The following is a 20314-nucleotide window of genomic DNA, read 5'->3' as shown; positions in this document are numbered from 1 at the left end:
CTCACTTTACAATTCAATCCCTTTTATAATTTCAACAAAATAATATTAACTTCAGCATTCTGAAAGACAAAAATTCTTCTAAATCACGGAAAGATCTAAAGTCTGCATGAAAATTTTTGAAAGAATTTAGGTTCTAAATTTGGATCTCAACTACACAGCAAAGATCTTGTCTCCCAGCAAAACAAATGTATCTCAAGACTTAAAGAGAAGTAATGACAATCTTTTCTATTTGCCTGCTACGCAACAGGCTTTTCAAGCAGAAGGCTCTATAATTGCTTTGAAAATTAAAAACATACAAATACCAAGCTGCTGAAAGATTACCTAAGTCCAGTAATTTGCTGTTCTACTTAGCAGACAGGCTGCTTAAGGGCACATCACAAGAACATACAATTTGTTGCATAACGGTAGTGATATTTTCAACCATCATTATTGCTAGAGATAAAAGTCAACCAAATGTGTTATGTCAAACACTAAGGTGGTGATGGTCTGAATTTTAAAAGCATATTTAAATAAGAAATGGTGAAACGATCATGAAGAAATCCAGTTTTGCCCCTTAGTTTAATAGCCGCACATTTGAGTTAACAAGCCAAGCTTAGCATTTCACAGGTACTAACCTGAGAGTTTATTTCCCATTGACAGTTAATATAAAATGTTTTCATTTCACATTTATAGAACATCCATATTATTATACTATATGCTAAGCTATCAGAGGGTATGAAAAATAATTTTTAACATAACAGTCTCAGTAATTCTCCAAGTTCATGCTGATAAAATTTTAGAAACCTTCATGATTTTCCCATCATTTTTGTTAACGTCAAAATCCTGGGGCTTACTGCCTAATTGAGGTGTGTATTAACACAATAAAATATCTTGGATATGATTGTACTTATTATACACTATCCATTGGAGGCAAGAAATATAGTCCATGTCTCTTTGTCAATGGATAGAACAATAGTAGCTAACATCAATTAAGACTTTTTTTCAAAAGTCACACACTACCGAGTTGAAGACTTCATGTTAACTACCTCACTTAAAACTCAATACAACCATATGAGGCAATTCTATTAGGATTTTCATTTTATTGGCAAGTTAATTTAGACATAGAAATGTTACAATTCTTGTCAGTAGTCACACAGGTGCTAAATGGAGAAACCTAATCGAGACTAAGTTAACTGAATTACACTATGTCAAAGGTAACACATATTCATTCATCCAACAAATATTAACTGAGTGTTCTGACTTGTGTCTTCTGCACAGAAACTTTGGTGTCACTGCACTGGACACTGGGTAAAAATATTTTAAACAAAACAATTTCTGCTCTCATAAAGTTTATAATCTATGGGAAAAGATTGATAACTAGGTGTGTGAATACAAACCATGCTCTCATTACATGTATTTGCACTTGAGAGAGTTAGTTAATATTATGCCTGTCTTTCACATTTAAAGATCCTGTGGCAAAAATCAGACCTTGCAAACTCCCTTTTTAATATGCTTTGGTATATTTATAGAGACTCTGTAATGATACAACTTTTGTTCTGCGAAAACTTTGGCTGTAACCTCAAAAATGTCAAAGAAAGAAAAGGGTCCTAGGGGGAAAAAATAGGTACTTAGAACCTGGGAATCCTTATGGATCAGTCCTGTTTTCCCTCTCCAAAAGCACGGATTCCTCTTGGGATCATTTATTTCTATGTTAATTTTTATAGCCATAATCTTGTTCTGTCACATGCTTCATGAACCAAAACGACTATATAGAATTAATGTTGATTTGCTTTATTGAAAGTATGTGAAGAAGGTTTTGGTTTTTTGTTTGTTGTATTCAAAGCATGACTAGTTCGAATCACAGTTCAGAAATAAAAATGGCCTCCAATGTTTGTAGTTAAACATTTTAGAAGTCAGGGTTTTGAGTATGACCTTTCTCCATCCAGCATGCCAGAGCTCTCTGATTCTGGTTCTTTCTCAGTGTGTGCCCTCCATAAGCACTAGCACATGTACCACAAACATTCTCTCATCTTTCTCCACCGTATCAATCATCTGAGTGTATTCCATTCACTTGGAAGCAGGTTCAATAACTATCAGTTACTTCACCAGGGCAATCCATTTACATTTTATCATGGATATCCAAGGTGTTAAGGCCAAAAACAAGAAACATTATGAATTCTGGGCAAGGAGATAACTTGGAAGATAATTTGAAGTAGAGAAATCTGTTAGTAATCCTCAAGTCATCTTTTATGGATATAGGCAGTAATATGCTGCTGGAAGCTCATACCTGTACATAAGAGCCAACCCTTCAATCTTCAGGAATTTTGTAACCCTGCTCTTAAACACACCCATTATTAAAAGTAAATAAAAATAAATTACATAAATCCATAATTCTGTAATTTTTAATTAACAAAATTAATACTCAAAACTCAGGCTTTCTAAATATTTTACTATTATTTATACTCTTAAAGTTTTTTTTTTTATATCTGTTGTATCTGGATGATATAAATACTATAGATCAACATGCTACCATTCATCTCTTCCCAACACTAGTAGTTTGAAATTGACCACAGTAGAAGGAAGTACTTATACCACAAAAATGGAAAATACTAAAAATCAGAGCCCTTTTTTTTGATTGCTCAGAGGGACTGTTTTTAAACTTTTACTGTTACATCACTGAAAATAGGTTTTCTTCACCTAGACAGATATTTATTTGGGGGTCTGAAAACAAGTGCTACAGGAACAGAAGTCCTTGAAATAGATGTTTTGGTGTTACTGGCTTTTAATCACAAGAAACAGGACAATCACTCTGACAGGAAAATGCAGAAGAGGAATATTTTGGATAACATGTAGGAAGTTTAGCACCAAACTGAATATTGTCCTCAAAATCTCTCCCTACACATACCCATATCTGAATGCTTTTTCTCTTTTGACAAATTAGAATGCTCCCATCTCATTCAGTACTACGACTTTCATTAATAAGATCTTCTTCCACAGAAGTTTGAGTATCTGTTCTTCTATGTGTAACCTCTGTTTTTATCATGTATTAGCCATGGAACAGAACTTAGTATGTTATCTCATTTTCCAAAATCAAATAAATTTCACAAAGCATTAATGAATGTTATAGATTCAAAAGAAAAAAACTGGAGGAGGGAAAGGAGAATATTATAATCCATGTCACACAGCAAATTAATTATTAGATATTTCGGTCTTCCCCAAATCCTAATTGCATTGCAATCCAGTCTTCATTGTTTTGTTTTTTTTTTTTAATTGACCCTTCCTCTGTCCAATCATCAGGTCTTTCTACCCCAATGCCCTTCATCTCAATCCTATGTTATGCAGAAATTTCAACTAAAAGTCCATTTCCTGAGAGAAAAAAAAGTAGTTATGTCAGCTGCTAAGAAAATATTTTCTCCATAGTTTATACAATATGACCTAGATCAGAGTTTCCCAAAATATCTTGTAAGATATAAATAGGGAACAATCTTAGCCTATGGTTAATTCAGTTTGGGAAGTAATGGATTCAAAATTTATTTTTAAAGATAACCTTGTTATTTTTTACTGTACACTTCTCAGAGTCTTCTCTTTGGTAATATACGTACTGTATCTCTAAGAGGAAATTTTCAACAAATTTGACTTTGAAAACCTGGTTTTTATTTTTAAAGAAGATATGTTGTGATACTTCGCTTATACTAAATGCACTTTAATAAATGCAGTACTGAGATTTCTAGGCTGAATAGACAGCAAGGGAGCTCTGTGGACTCAGGTGCTCTTTGATACTGGAAATAATGGTTTCACTAACATTCTCCTTAACTGAATTATACCTTTGGCCCCTTTCATAGGAGTGAAATTCACGTGGAACAATCTAACTTCCATGCAAGAGAAAGAGTTATGAGGCCCAAGAGAGGGGAGAGAGATGTGAGGGAGGAAGTAAGCAAAGAGACCTAACAGGTTGATGAGAAAACCAAGGAACACGTGGATAAAAGGGAGAGAGAGAGATCGAGAGAGAGAGATGTTCAGTGTTGTCTTTATTGTAAAAATCTGTGGCTTTCAGCACAATACACTATAAAAATGAAAATAGAAAAATATAAATTGAGACTGGTCCATTCAAGGAAATTTAAAGACCTCCATTATTCTATATGGTTTCTGGAATACGATTTGAATTTCATTTTGTCTATGATTTTTACAAATAACAAGGTTGGACCCTTGCTTTCATTTAAACTTTTGAGAAAATTTTTGAGTGTGTGTGACAGCAAACGTGGGTGAGTATGCTTTTCTTAGCATATCACATTCAATTCTTGAAATAAAAAGTTTTATAAGGTTGGTATCATTATTCCAATTTTAATTGAAGAAGCTGAGAATCGGTTGACTGGGTCACATAGCTACAAGGGAGCAGGATCAAGAGTCTGCCTGGCGGCACCAAGTAGGATTCAAAAGTTCTAGCAATAAATAACCTGGTAGCAAGAATATAGAAGACTGGGAGCATTGTTTTAGTTTCTAGGAATTTTTTAAGCCTTATTTTTGAGTATGCAGTTGCTGTCAGTTTTTCGTGGTTTATGTTTCCCATGTTAACAGAATATCATCAAACATACTAGTCTGCATTTTTTAAAAGCATTAACTTTTAAGGGCACAAGAGACACAAAGAAATAGCCAGACAAAAAGGACATATACACTATTTTTTAAAGTCCCAGAAAAATACAGTAATGTGTCAAATGAATAGTAAAGGAATTAAATACTATAGGAAGCAGGCGAAAATGAAGCTCAGCAGTAGAAGAGACTGGACATGCACTGAGTCCGAATAAGGTGTAAAAGAAACAAATGGAGAAGAAAAAGAAGAATATATACAGAAATTAGGGAGAAAGAGAATAATGTTAGGCACAAACCCATGCTTAACTAAAAAAGTCATTCATAGCCATAAAGCTAATAAACCATTATTTTAGAGGGGTCCCAAAGAAAGGAAACAATAATAGATGTGCCCGCATGAGGTTATCTAGGTCTAACTAAAATGGAAATTCCCGTAATTGCCTTTTCCTCTTCTCATGCCCTATTGTGCATATTTTATCTTGTTTCCTCTGTTTATTTTCTACTTTTCTTCATCCTGCTCTGAGGCAGAAAAGTCTGACCTCAGTAGACAATATAAACCAGGCTCTCATACCTTCTGGTTTCTGTTTGAATTTAGCCAAAGGAAGGCCCCAGAAGAGACTGGAAGGTGTGATGAGAGAGAGATCAAGGGGTTTACTCCCAGCTCCTTCCTTGAAGGCTGTGGTTTAGCAGTGACTTGAGTTCTGCTACCTAAGCCTACAAGTTAAACACAATCAGCTCAGCTGCTACTGGGTTCTTATAGGAAAATGAAATCCATCAAGAAAGCTTGTGAACTTGTTAGACCAATCTCCTCCTATCTTTTTGCAATTGCCTCTATCTTGTATACCGTTGAGTATAAATAGATCTAGATTTAATAAAAAGTGAGGGGGAGGGAAAAAATGGAGGAAGAAAAATGGCATAGAAAAGATGGATAATGGAAAGAAATGAAAGTAGAATTGAAAGCTAAAAGTGTCCCATTGACTGACAACTGAGGTAGAAAAAAAAAAGAAAAAGAAAGATTTCTCATTTGTACCTTCTTTCTAACCCTGCCTTCTTGGCTTACTGAAACGAATAATCAAAAGAATGAATTTCAAAACCCTGAGCAAGGTGCCCCCATTGGGTCAATCTGAATGTCCATTTGTCTTTAATAGAAGACCTATCACTCATCCTGAAATTGGGGTTATCAGACTGATGAGAGCCAGAAGACTTATCAGGCCAACTGAAGTTCAGGATGCCCAGGAGGAAAAGAATAAAGAAAGACTGATACATGTGACAGACAAGTTAAAGATAGACAGTATAATTTTATGTCAAAGCCAGCCAGTGTCTCCAGCCTCCTTCACCCTCAACTGGCCTGACAATTACTCCTGTCCCTCTAAGCAAGAACACATGTTTGACCTACAAACAGAAATCAGCTCCTTCACTCGCAGTTTAGTTGCTTTCCCTTTTGTCCCCATGCCCTCAACTTATCATATTTTGTAGACATTCTTAAAGCTCACTACCTATTAAAATTGTAAAAGAGATTTTGTCAAAAATAACCAAATCTGAGATACTTAACATTTACCTCTTTTTAAAAATCTGGTGTCAAGTGCAGACTTGCCATATGCCACTGGAAAGAAGACTTTATTTATTTATTTTTGTTTCCTGATCATTAACAAACTCTACTTTTTTTTTTTTTTTTTTTTTCCAAATGGATGTCTTCCATTCTCAAAACCTCAAACAATCCCAAGTCATAAAAATAAAAGAGCATTGGGCTAAAGAGGGGAGTCTAATGCTGGAGAGAAGTCTGGCAGAAATAGGACAAAATTGATCCAATCCCCACAAATGAGAGAGAATGAAGAACTCTTCAAATAACCCAGAGAGGATGAAGCCAAAGGGTACCTAGAAAAGCTCTGATATGCAAGGAAAAAAATCATCAATCCAAAATAGTGGTAAAATATTACAGACCGATTTTAAAAATCATCAGGGCTATTTGTTCCAAGTATCCATTTGTGTCCAATTTTCCATAAATCTGCATAATGTGTTGATAAGCCCCTAAGTCCAAGTATGAAATATCAAATCAAGTTCATTAATTAGTGTGGCTGACTAGAGCTGAATCCAAAATCAATATGGTTAGCTCTCAATTACCTGCTTTATTGGAGAGAAACAGCACTGTGGGGGATAATCCCCTAAGCATTTCTTTATGGCTCTGGCATGTATTCTAAGGCTGGATTTTTGTTGGATGATTTCTTATTTGTTTTTAACAATGTTTCTTCCCAGTTATTTTTACTTAAGTATAACAAAGTCATTCATCTTCCCAAAGCACAGTTGGCTGACGGTTAGCAAGCACTTTGAAGCAGAGCCATGTGTAGCATTGGGTCGGAAGAACATCTGAGCAGTTACCTCTACCCCTTTCTGGTGCTGCATCCTCCAGCTCATGAAACTGAATCTCCAGGTTCTCCAATGGACACACTGCTACTTCCAGGACTTTCAAAGTCATCACAGGGTCAATGAGACCGAGTTCCCAGCCTGTCCAATGATTCCTAACATTTAAAAACTGTCAAGGCAAGCATTTGATAACTCCAGGGATAAAACTTATTTTTTTTTAGTAAATTTGGGTGCACGTTAATTCTTCGTTTAATTCTTCTCTTTTTGAGCTTCCTTATCCTTGAAGAATTCTGATAGAATATGGTAAATGTTAACATTTTTCCTGGGAAAGTCTGTTCTAGTCCAGATGTTTTTACAATAGGTGATGCCCATGATAAGTTATCTATCCCATATTTTGTTCTGTAAAGAATCAATAGCATGATCTTCAATAATAAATGGCATTTTCCATGTAGAATATCAACATTTTAATATAGTAACAGGAACTTCCACAGACCAAGTCTTAGCCAAAAGGGTGGTACATTATATAACCTTACAGAAAAGATGACTGAAGACAGTATAAAAGGATAAAATAGGTTTCTTATATTATTTTTTATGTTTTTACTTTGTATATATGGCTTTGTGGTACTTAGAAAACTCTCATGTAGGGCCCCTTTCCCCCCCACCCATTCATCCAAGTGGTGATCCAGACAAGGGAAAAGGGGGAAAGTGGTTTAGACTGGAATGTAGATCTCCAATCCTCAAGCATGAAGCACAAGTGAGATCTGATGTTAAACAAAGCATGGAAAAAGACCAGTGATAAATACGATAAATCTTTCTAGGCAATTGTTCTCATTTAAAGATGTTAGAGGTGAAATAATTGGTAATGAGTAAGTCATTTAAAATATATATGTATTAAAATGCACATAAATATTAAAGTTAAAACTCTAAAGTTATAACATAAATGTAGTAATGATTTGCTCTGTTTTAAAAACTACAATGGCCTAAGGACAATGACCAATGTACTTAGCATGGCCCAGAATGCCCTGAATGCTACTTATACCTCTTTATTGGCTCCTGAATAAGCATGCCATGCTTATTCTTAATTCTTAATTCCTTAGTGCCTTTGCGCATGCAGTTTCTTTTGCTTAGAATGATCTTCAACCTCATGGTAAACTCATTAAATCACTCAGATCTCAAGTTAAATATCACGGGCCCAGACATTTGAGGAAGTGTATCATCCAAGGCTAGGTTAGATATTTCTATTATCTCTATCAGAGTATTCTGAGCCCTTACTTCACAATATTTATCCCAGTTAGTGATAATAGGGACAGTAAATTTACATACATATGTTGTATATATGTGTTCTTGACAATGTCTTTAATATCTATAGCCTCCACTAAACAGAAAACTTCTTGAAGGCAGTTGCCACATTTGTTTAGATTATCTTTTTAATCTTGTAGACCTGCACTTAGTACACAAACAAATAATCATTGAGTGAATAAATTCACAGATACCATAGTGCACACCAGTTCCTATTTCCCAGAAAACAAATCAAAGTACATGCCTTATTGCTAAATGCTCAGAAGGATAATTCTCCCATATAAATAATAGATAGGTCATATATCTCAGGTCATTGTAATATTGACAGACTCACAAGTCCACGATGTTATTGTGCTGTGGCTGCCATAATAAAGTATCACAAACTCAGTGGCTTAAACAACATAAATATATTGTCTCACAGTTCCAGAGGCTAGAAGTTGGAAACCAAGGTTTCAGGAAGGCCATACTCCATCTGACAGTTCTAGGAAAGGATCTGTTCCCGGTCTCTCTCCTGACTTTGGGTAGGTCCTTGATTTATGGTAGCATAACTAATCTTCACAAGGTCTTCTCCCTATGAGCATGCCTTCTTTTTATAGTGTATTTTTTATAAGGACATCAATCACATTAAATTAGAGACTCACACTATTCCAATATGACATCATCTTAATTAATTACATCCACAACAACTCTTTTTAATGATAATAAATGGAAGTCTTCCATTCTGAAAACCTCAAACAATCCCAAGTCATAAAAATAAAAGAGGATTGGACTAAAGAGGGGAGTCTAATGCTGGAGAGAAGACTGGCAGAAATAGGACAAAATTGATCCCTCACATTATGAAGCACTGAGGGGTTAGGACTCCAAAGTAGGAATTTTAGTGGGACACAATTCAACCACAACATCCAGTGAATGTCATTATAGTCAGAACTTACCACAATGCTGAATATAAGGGAGTCAGTCTACTCATTTGTGCTTTTCTTCCCTACCCCCCCATATCTTCACTATCTCTGGGAAAACAAATGTTACTTTAGAATGAATTATCCAAAAAAGTAAATAAATAAAAGTCACCCTTGAATGCTTTGCTGAGGGATATAACCCCAGATTCACTTACATCCATCCTTCTATCAATTCTTAAAAGGAAAATTTCCACAAATGGACATAACTTAGTAAAGGCATGAAGGTCCCAAACAAGTCCAATGTATGCTTCTAAACTACTTAGTTTCCTCACAGTATTTATAAGGAAAGCAAAGCAAAGCAAAAGTGCTTGATGTCATGGATATACTATATTGTAAACTGGATCCTTATATGCTGTTAAAATTTTAATTTAATTATATTTTTCTATAAAATATTTTGGATTTTCTATACATATACATCATATCTTCAGTGAATAAAGCTTCACTTCTACTTTCTAATTCTCACAATTACACCTATTTTTCTCATTTTATTACATCAGGACTATAGTATAAGTTAGATAGAAGTAATTATGGCATCGCTGCTTCATTTCCAAACTCAGGGGAAGGATTTTAATGTTTTATCCTTAAAAAAGGTGTTTTTGTAGTTGTTTTATGCAACTCAACAAATTACTGTAGTATAACATTAGCAGAACCAGAGACCTCACCATTTTGCTCTTTAATACTCTCTCAGAAGTGGTTTTATTATGTTCCATTTCTACCTAAGTTCTAAAGTTTCTATCTAAGTTCCTCAGTGTATATTTTGGTCCATACCAGCTGACTAATACAACAGTCTCTCAATATTTAAGAAGGCTGGGTCAGATATTTTAGATATTTTTAAAATATATATTCTAGACTTGACATGCAAATTGGAAATATCCATAATGACATGGCAAGGTTATACCATTGATTATATAATAGATCTTATCCCCTTTATGCAACAATAGCTGTATAACAACCCCTGTCTCCAAAACTTAGCAACAAAATCCAACGATAATCATTTATGTTGATCTGTAACCTGAGATAATATGGGCAGAGCTCAGGGGATGCAGCTTGTCCCTGCTTCCCATGGCATCATCTGGGGAAACTCAAAGACTCTTCCACAGCATGTCTGGTGGTTGATACTGACTGATACAGCTGGAACTGTTGGCTAGAACACATCCATGTGTCCTCTCCATATGGCTGACTGGCTTTCTTACAGCATGGTGGCTGAGTTTCTAAAGTAAGCAACTCAAGAGAACCAGGTAGGAACTATACTGTCTCTCATAACCTAGCTCTAGATGTCATATAACATCACTATTGCTATTGTTACAAGTCTGTCCTATTTTAAGGGGAATAAAAAAAAACAATATTTCCCAATCTTCCTATAGGAAAAGTATCAAGATTTTGTTTTAAGTGGTGTACAGGGGAAGGAATAAAATAGTGTTCCCATTCTTTAATAATACAATCTGCCACAGATCTTTTCTTGAAAATTTATGAATAGGGCAACTTTCTGAAAATACATCATATCTGAAGATTAATAATGTGTGTGTTAATTTTCTTAAAGGCTCTAACAAAAATGTTTAGTTAATGCTTACTAAAGCAAATCAATATCTACTTTTCCTATTTTCTAGAAATGGGACTTCTAATATTTAACTTGGTTAAAGTTTATACATATGTCTCTTATCTCTAATAAGCTCTTATATATTTTATTATTCTACCTTTAGTTACACATTAGTCATATTCTTTTCTAACCAGTTTTTCTTAAGTGACACAAGTTATTTTAATGAAACCTGTCATTGGCACTGAGTGTTGAGAGCATTGCTAACCTGCTTCAATTGTTTTATATCATTTGGATTTTTCTAAGTATATCTACCTCTAAGTATCTATGAGCACACTGCATTTACTCTCAGACTCTGAGATGTACACTTAAGAAGCTCCATGTAACATCTTTAAGTTCAAAAATATCATCTGGCCAATAGTTCTTTTTTTTATAATCTCTCAAAAATGCCTACTAAATACCTTCAAAAACATTCACAATGAAGGAAATTTTCTAAATCTAAATATAGGACTGTTGGACAATTCCACAAAAGATTCATAACAGTAACAGTAGATTATATGACAGAAATATAAGGAGCCATCACAATCTTCAGGCCACGGCATATCTTGGTTTCCACTCACAAGATGAAGAATGCCTGACAAAAGGAGGGTTGTTGTCTTCTTCCATTACCATATGTTCCCCAAATTCTAAGACCATGGGATATGCTAGTGAGAAAAATTGTAGTCATCTCTACAACTCTTGATTGATACTATTTGGAACTGTTAGCGTGTGGTCTTTTGCCCTCTCTCCCACTTCTAGCAATTATTAGCTATATTCCTGGAAAGTCCTCTCAAAAATATTATGAAGCAGAAAAGGAAACCAGATTGGTGGTAGCAGTCCAGTGAGTAAAAGAGTCAAAATCTCTATTTTAAGGGGGGGGTCAATGTGGGAAAGAAAAACAAAAAAAAAAACAAACTTAGAATCTAATGAAAATAGTAAATTTCCAGCATAAATTGGGGGTAGGAAGGTAATGCCACCTCAGTGGATCAGAAGTACACTAGAAAGGCTTTAGAATGGTTGATTGCACAAGAAACATCTTCAAACATAGCATTTAACTAAATTACAGAGAGTGGAGACAAATCTACCAATTATCATAAACTATAGACCAGATCTTCCATCTCCACTTATAAGTAAAAAGTTCACCAACAGTAATTAAACAGCCTGAATAATTCATAAGCCAAAGTAAAATGTACAACCGCAATTACAGGTAAAGGAAATGTACCTACAATGAGAAAACTACATATGGAAAATCATTAAAATTATAATCAGACAAGTAAAAATCTGAAATTATTTTTAAATAAGGAATGAATAAATGTAAAAGTTTAAATCACAAATCTAGAAAAATAATTAGAGGTAAGTGGGAAGAATAAAATAATAAATATAATGCATTAGGAAAAATTCAAACTGAAGAGCTGACTTATTGAAGATTTTCATAAAGTTCTGTTAGGTCTAAATAAGCAATTGCAACCAGAAATAAAATGGATATTTTCCTAAGGAAAAATATGTAATATTAAATATACATTACTATAATATATATGATATTCATATAATATAAAATATATGCATATTATATATAATTAAAAAGAAATATGGATAAGAATATGAATGATAAGATGGATGAATGGTGAGAAAAAGCATCTAGAAATATATCTGTCAAGTTGTCAGCAATTATCTCCACTGAGTGATAAGATTAGAGTTGAATTTTATTTTATTAAAAATAATAATAAATTCACTAAAAATACAAAAGCATCCAAATTAAAAAAGAAATAGTAAATTATTTTTATTCACAAATGACTAAATTCTACTTTAGAAAATACAGAAGAAAGGGCACCTGGTTGGTTCAGTCAGTTAATATCTGCCTTTGCCTCAGGTCATGATCTCATGGGTCCTGGGATCTCCTAAGTCTGGCTCCCTACAAGTGGGGTGTCTGCCTCTCTCTCCTTTTGCCCCTCCCCCACTCATGCTCTGTCTCTCTCTCAAATAAATAAATAAATAAATAAATAAATAAAATCTTTTAAAAAAAGTAAAGAAAGAAGAATATAAGAAGAATACTAAAACTAAAAGTGAATTCAACAAAGCTATATGGTACAATATCAATACACTGATATCAGTTAAGTTTCTGTACACCAGCAATAAGCAACTCAAAAAGGAAATTAAGAAAGAAATCCCATACACAAGGCCATCAAAAATCGTAAAATACCTAGGAACAATTTAATCAAGAAGGTGAGACTTGTACCACTGAAAACTACAAAATATTACTGAAAGAAATTAAAGAAGGACTGAATAAATGGAAAGAGATTTCATGTTCATGGATTGAACAACTCAATATTGTTAGGATGTCAAAACTACCCTAAGTAACCTATATATTCAATGCAATTTCTACCAAAATCCCAATAGCCCTTTTGCAGAAATGGAAAAGTCAAACTTCAAATTCACATGAAATTACAAGGACCCTTGAGTACTGTAACAATCTTGAAAATAAAAGTGAAGGACTCACTGGTCCTTATTTCAAAACTTTCTACAAATCTACAGTAATCAAAAGAGTATCATTCTGGCATAAGAATGAACATATAGACCAATGGATTTAAATTGAGAGGCCATAAATAACAATACACCTATAACCACCTAATTTTTCAACAGAAGTGTCATGTCAATTCACTTGAACAGTCTCTATTTACAAGTGGTGCTGGGGCAACTGGATTTCCACATGCAAAAAACATGGAATTGGACCCCTACCTCATACCATATACAAAAATTAACTCAGAATTGATCAAAGGCCTATTAAAAAAAAAAAAAAAAAAGTAAAAACCATAAACCTGAAGAAAACATAAAAGTAAATCTTCCTAACCTCAGATTTGGCAATGGATTCTTAGATATGACACTAAAAGCATTAGTAACAAAAGAAAAAAAATACATAATTTGAACCCCATCAAAATGTAAAACTTTTGTGCATCAAAGGATATTATTAAGATAGTAAAATGATGATCCACAGAACAGGAGAAGATATTTGCAAATCATATAACTAATAAGAGTTTATTAGTCAAAATATATAAAGAACTCCTGCAATTCAACAACAAAAATAAAAATAACTTTAAAAATAATGGACAAAGGACATTTCTCCAAATAAACAGTTCTCCAAAGAATATGCAAATGGCCACTAAGCACATCAAAAGATGTTCAATATAAAGAGTCATTAAGAAAACATAAATCAAAGTACAATGAGAGTACAATGAGATACTACTAAGTACACCTACTAAGATGGCTAGGATCAAAAAATAAAAAATAACAAGTGTTGGCAAAAACGTAAATTGAAGCCCTCTGCATTTCTGTTAGGAAAATAAAATGATATAACCACTGAGGAAACATTAGTGTTTCCTCAAGAAATTAAACACAGAGTTACCATTTAACCCAGCAATTCCACTCCTGATATATTATAGGGATACTTACACCAACATTATCCACAAAAACCAGAATATGGAAACAACCCATGTATCTGTCAAAAGATGAGTGGATAAATAAAACATAATGTATACATAAAATGGAATATCATTTAGCAATAGAAAGGAATGAAGTTCTGTTAAATGCTACAATGTAGATGAATATTTAAAACATTATGTCAAGTGAAATAAGCCAGGCACAAAAGAACAAATATTAGATGATTCCACTTATATTACATATCTACAATAAGCAAATTCATAGAAACAGAAAATAGTGATTACCAAGGCCTGAGAGGAAAAAGAAATGAGCAGTTGTTGCTTAATGGTGATGAAATTTCTGTTTGAGGTGATGAAAAACTTTCAGAAATACATAATGGTGCTAGCACAATGCTGCGAATGTAACTAACATCACTAAATTATACACAAAAATTACTAAAATGGCAAACTTTATATATTTTTATTGCATGCATATTGTTTGTTCTATATGTTTATATAATAGATACTTTAAAAATATTTTATTACTATTATAAAATAACATACTTATCTAATGTATATATAATATCTGCTATATATAACATGTTTCTTACATATATTATTTATAATATAGCATATTTGTTTTAAAGTATTCTATATATGATATTTTATTTATCTATCTGTTATATATACATAATTAAATTAAATAAAATGCTTTCTCATTTCAGATGGGTCTGGGTTTAGATTTTACCTCTTTTTGTGTAATCTTGAAAAGTTTTTAACATCTCTAAGTATGAAATTCCCTTCTCTTTAAAATAATAATACCAGCATCATACCTCCTTCATAAGCCTCTGGTGGTTGTTGGCACCATTGGGTACATTTGTTATCCTTCACACATACTCAAGGTGGTTGTTATTAATACTGTAAGTCCTCAAATCTGAGATATATGTTTCCGCTCACTCTAAAATCATATTGTGTTTTACAATTGACAAACACATGTAAGAAAATATCTTTTCCTAAAAAATGTTATTAGATATTGCTGTAAATTTCAATTATTATCTTATAATTGAGAAAAGACTATATTTTTATGTACATCTGAAATTTTTTCAATGAGCATTAATACTTTGCATAATCCAAATATTGTTAGAATTTTGAAATCATGTAAATAAATTAAAATATGGGGACTATAAAATAAAGAGATTAATAGCCTAGAGATTTTTGTAGGCAATCTATAAATTGCTTTCTAGAAACAATATGAATGCACTATTCAGGGGCTAAAAATTAGTTTTTTGCAAGCACGTTTAGTATCATGGAAACTGATACCTGGGGAAAAAAGATTAGCAAATATTATGTATAGTATAACTCCAAAACAAAATATTAATGGTGATGGGTTGTCTTTTGCCTTCCTCTTTTGCTTCTCTGTATTTCCTACAATCATTATTATTTTTTTATTTTTTATTATTCTTTTTACTCTTTCACTCAAAATAATTACTGTTTTTCTATTATGCGGCAATCACATAGATATTAAGCTAAAAGTTACTTTGGCAATGTTAAAATGAATGAATAAGTGAATGAAAGTGAATTAAAAAATAAATAAATAAAGAGTAGATTTCCTGGATGGGCACACTTCATCCATTAAGTATTTCCCTAACATTTAGTAAGTTGGTAGGTGAATTTGTCCCACTTGCCCCTGCCTGGTGTTCTGGTCCTATCTTTGAAAGGTCTAACCTTTGACAGATCCTTTATAGAATCTGCTGACTTCCCCTAGTTCCCAATTTGGAATTATCAGCTGAACTCAAAACTTAAAAATCTATTTCTCAATGACTGCAATTATCTTTTGTGTGTGAAGAAAGGATCAGCTTTCTCTACTTCTTCCTGATTCTCAGTAAGTGATGCTTGCAGTGTTCTTCACCTCAAACTGTCTCAGGTGCTTCCCAACTGGCCAGTAAAAAGTCAATGGACCTAATATCTTTCTAAAACAGCAAGAATAAACATATTTTATAACCTACACCTTAAATAATATTATTCTGACTGCCCTACAAGTGAAAATCTTCTGGATTGAAACATCTTCCTGATTTTTCCATTGGTTCATACAACAGATGTGGATGCACCATTGTAGGAGACTCTAAAGCCAAAGGTTGGCAAGAAATTCCCTTGTCTAGCAGACAACATATAGACATGCAAGTTTGCATCTTTTATGAATTTCAATCCGTGTGCCTCTAGCGTACCATGCCTAAGATAATTCTCTGAAATCTGTTACATCTAAAACATATGTTCTCACTTATGGAAAGTATAATTTGAGATGGCAAGGATCCTTTGCTTCATCTCCGCATACAGTTCTTTTTTCAAAGATATCATGGCATTTACTTCAAAGTAATTACAGTAGAGAACTTTTAAGAAATTCAGAGTTCAATTTAAATAAAAGAAAGATACTCAGGTAAAGAATATTCCCTGATCCTAGTCCTATAGTGCTTTCAGTTAGTTATAATTTCTACACAGCTTATTCATTTGTATTCTCATTTATTAGTATCTTTCTCTTGGGACAAATAGACAAGGATCCTTTGTCATCTTGGCCCCCAAAATGTTGGCTCTTTTAATTAAGCAACTTGTTTGGGTTGTTTCATTGCCAACCTGAGGTTGTTTTGATCCACTGATATTTCCAGAGGGATTATGTAAATTTTTTTCACCTAATTGTTTTCTCTCTCAAATCGGTGCCACCCTAGATTTATACCCGTCCTTCCCTGATATGAGAAATATAGAATTGAGAGAGAACTAAAATTACCTTACTAAGGAATTTCAAGCTTAAATGCCTTGAGAGCTAGGTAGAAAATATAAATGTGTGAAGCAGCAAGTTAAAAGATTAGAATAACAACTCTGTGGAAACTTGAAGAACAGCACTCTCATAAAGCATTAAAAAAATTAATTAACACTCTTCTGGCCCAAATAAATCCACATTTGCTAGCTAGATTAGTCCCAAAGCTATTAAGTTTTCAGTTAATGCAATCTCTCATTGTACAATTGCAGAAAGTAATACCCAATGATAAGTGACAAAACCATTATGAATTTTGTAAAATAATTATAAAACAAGGATTCACTAAGTGATTATTTTTTTTAAAGACCAGCAAGACCTGTACTTTCTGGCCCGCCCTAACTCTCCAGGTTTATCTCCTATTTTATCCACCTGTTAATCTCATGCTTGCAGTGATCTGCTTTGGCCACCCTGACTTCATTCCAACCCCATATTCTGTCCCTGTCACCTGCCTCAGGGCCACACTTAATGCTACTTTTTTACTAAGGTAATATCTTTTTTTTTTTTTAATTCTAAATTACTTGAGTTTGGGAAGTTGAACTATCTATGGTTTTCTTGTCAAATTGATAGTACATTTTTTTTTTCCTCACCCTCCACTCCCTCTGTAATGTGACTTTGCAGATCCTCATACTAAAAGAGCAGCCTGTTAACCCACTCCTTGACCTTGGACTGATACCATAACTGGATGTTAATAGATGTGACACAGGCCCAGGCTAGAAAGCTCTGGGCATATGTGCTCTCTCTTGCCCTCTGCTGGTATTATGAGAGCAGGTCAGCCTCCAAGAGGAAAGGCAAGAGACATTTCAGTTTTCCTAAGTGAGACCATCTTAGATCAGCCCCCAGCCTGATGACCTGTAAACAAATCCAGCCAACCTCACCAGCTCTACCTTGCAGGGGCACAGCCAGCCATAGATGCATGAGCAAGCACAGGTCAGATCCCAGGGAGCAGACCAGATCAGATGAACCCCACAGACCCAGGAGCTAAATGTTTTTATGGTTGCATACCACTGGAATTTTGTGATTCTTTATTAGATAACTGACGCAATCCCTTCATCATTTCTGAACCAGTCCATCTACAGCTACCTTTAGTTGAGTCATGTTGACAGGCATTCAGATAGGTCCAGGGCCAGTGAGATACAGTTATGATAGACAGCCAGGTGAACACCTGCTTAGGTTGTGAATAATTTGAAGGCTCAGATGGTTAGTGTAATTAATTCAGAAATGGTGTTTAATTGATAATTATATTAGATCAGAAAGCAAGCAGACTCAAGACTCAGGACACGCTTAGGATATGGTCAAATTAATGCCAACCAAATGATGAGAAGTCCTCATCAAAGGTAGCCAGATAAATAAAGCAGGGAAAACATATTTTACCTGCAAGTAGCATGAGCTATACTGGTATTAACTGGTTATACCTATAAGCTAGATCAATAAACTCATTTTTAACCAGATGAACTCAGGATAGATTTTCCAGATAAAATACAGGATGCCATATTAACATGACTTTTAGATAAACAACAATAAGTAACATGAGTATGTCTCAAATACTACATGAGATATACTAAAAATCATTATAATTCATCTGAAATTCCAATTTAATTGAGCATGATGTATTTTATTTGCTAAATCTGATAACCCTAACCTGAAGTCCTCCTAGATGATGTTCAAGGTAAAGCTTACTAGATCTCACATGACCACACTTTCTGTTTCTTCCAGAACACTGGCAGAGGCAGAGTTCCTCTCTGCCATAGGCCAGTGGATAACTTACTATCCTCCAGATGAGTCACATCTCATATCAAAGTGTGTGTCAAGATAATATTGTTGTAGGGTATCTCATGTGTTCATTTCTAGGCTATTGCCTTCTATCCCTGGGTTCTTTCCTTCACTCAGCATCTTGGGCATTCTTTGCAGCAAGGAAGTGATGACAGCAGAAATGATGAAGGAAAATAGGCAGTCAAAGGGATAGACAAAGTTTGCAGTGCAAAAGCAAAAGATTGAAGGTAAGTGACCGGAAAGAGAAATGTTCTCTGCCAATAAAAGTGAAAAAAGACCCCCACGTTTGAGATAATGGGGACAGTTGGATGGCATATGGGAAAGTAAGAAATTAGCTTGTAGGTCAGCAAAGAGGGAATAAGACCTAAGCAGAGTCCTCAGAGGAGTCAATTCAGACCCTAGAGACCACCAGGGCCCCACGCCCCCAAAAGGCAGATGGAAGGTGCCAATGCTTACCACCTGCCTGAACTCCTGCTATGGGTAGAGTATATCACCTGTACCCAGGAGTATGGGAGCTTTACTTCTTGTTGGCTCTAGGGAGACTCTTCCTTTAAAATCATACCTTCTCATCAGGCAGACAGGCTACCAAGCTGTGTGTGCCCTGAGATTCTTCTTGGGCTGCAACCAGCCCTCTCCATGTGGATGATTCCCTGAATTTCTGAGGGCTGTCTCCAGATTAGAGCCAGGGTTTCTTTACCTGGAGAGGAGCTGGTGATCTGGAAAGCTAAGTCAGACAGACTTTAACCGAACTAGTTGGGGGTGGGGGTGGTATCTGAAACAAGGGCAGTGGTAAAACATGTCCAACCTACACATGAATACCCCTTTGTGAAGTCTCAGTTCTTCTGGGACTCTAAAAGAATCCTGACACTACAATTCAGTTCCTAAGAATGTGGATTCTGATGTAACACAGACCTAGATTCAAATCCTGGCCACTTACAAGTTACTTGACTACGGGTAAATTTATTAACTTCTCAAATCCTAATATTCTCATCTATAAAATGTGGATCACAACCTTAAATGGACTGCTAAATAAGATAATGCATCTGACACAATTCACAGTTCAAACAATGCCCAGCACATTATAAGTGCTCAAAAAATGAGAACTAAAAATAAAAACAAAACAAGAGAGAAAGGGAGAGAGATTGAGAATTAATATCTTAATGCTATGGCTGGGATGGCAGCACTGTTACCTTCATTTTTTATACTAAAGTAACACCCTATATAGGTAAATCTTCAAAATTTTCTCCACGACATTCTTTTCTTTAAAGGCAACTAAGTAGGGCCTAAGCTTAGCACTACTTATATAACCGTAAGAAAGTCTCTTAGTGGGACACCTGGGTGGCATGGTTGAGTGTCTGCCTTCCACTCAGGGCATGATCCCGGGGTCCTGGGATAGAGTCTTACATCTGGCTCCTTGCAGGGAGCCTGCTTTTCCCTCTGTCTGTGTCTCTGCCTCTCTTTCTGGGTCTCTCATGAATAAATAAATAAAATCTTTAAAAAAAAAGAAAGTCTCTTAGCTTGATGTTATTTTTAAATATTACTATTCAGTAATTATTCAAGAAATGTTCCC

At 34.5% G+C, this 20314-nt stretch overlaps 1 long non-coding RNA gene across 1 annotated transcript in view; it reads right to left on the bottom strand.

Annotated features, from left to right (window-relative positions):
- Positions 1-19574, bottom strand: part of LOC140612118 (uncharacterized) — a 69912-nt gene extending 50338 nt beyond the window's left edge. Inside the window, exon 1 of the long non-coding RNA XR_012013427.1 lies at positions 19307-19574. This is a non-coding gene — a long non-coding RNA (uncharacterized lncRNA). The remainder of the gene's footprint in view (positions 1-19306) is intronic.
- Between the last annotated feature and the right edge of the window lie 740 nt (positions 19575-20314).

The sequence above is a fragment of the Canis lupus genome, chromosome 20 (genome assembly GCF_048164855.1).
Source record: "Canis lupus baileyi chromosome 20, mCanLup2.hap1, whole genome shotgun sequence".
In the NCBI taxonomy this organism is placed as follows: domain Eukaryota; kingdom Metazoa; phylum Chordata; class Mammalia; order Carnivora; family Canidae; genus Canis; species Canis lupus.
The sequence above is the reverse complement of the archived record's forward strand: the minus strand, read 5'-3'. Positions and strand labels throughout refer to the sequence as shown.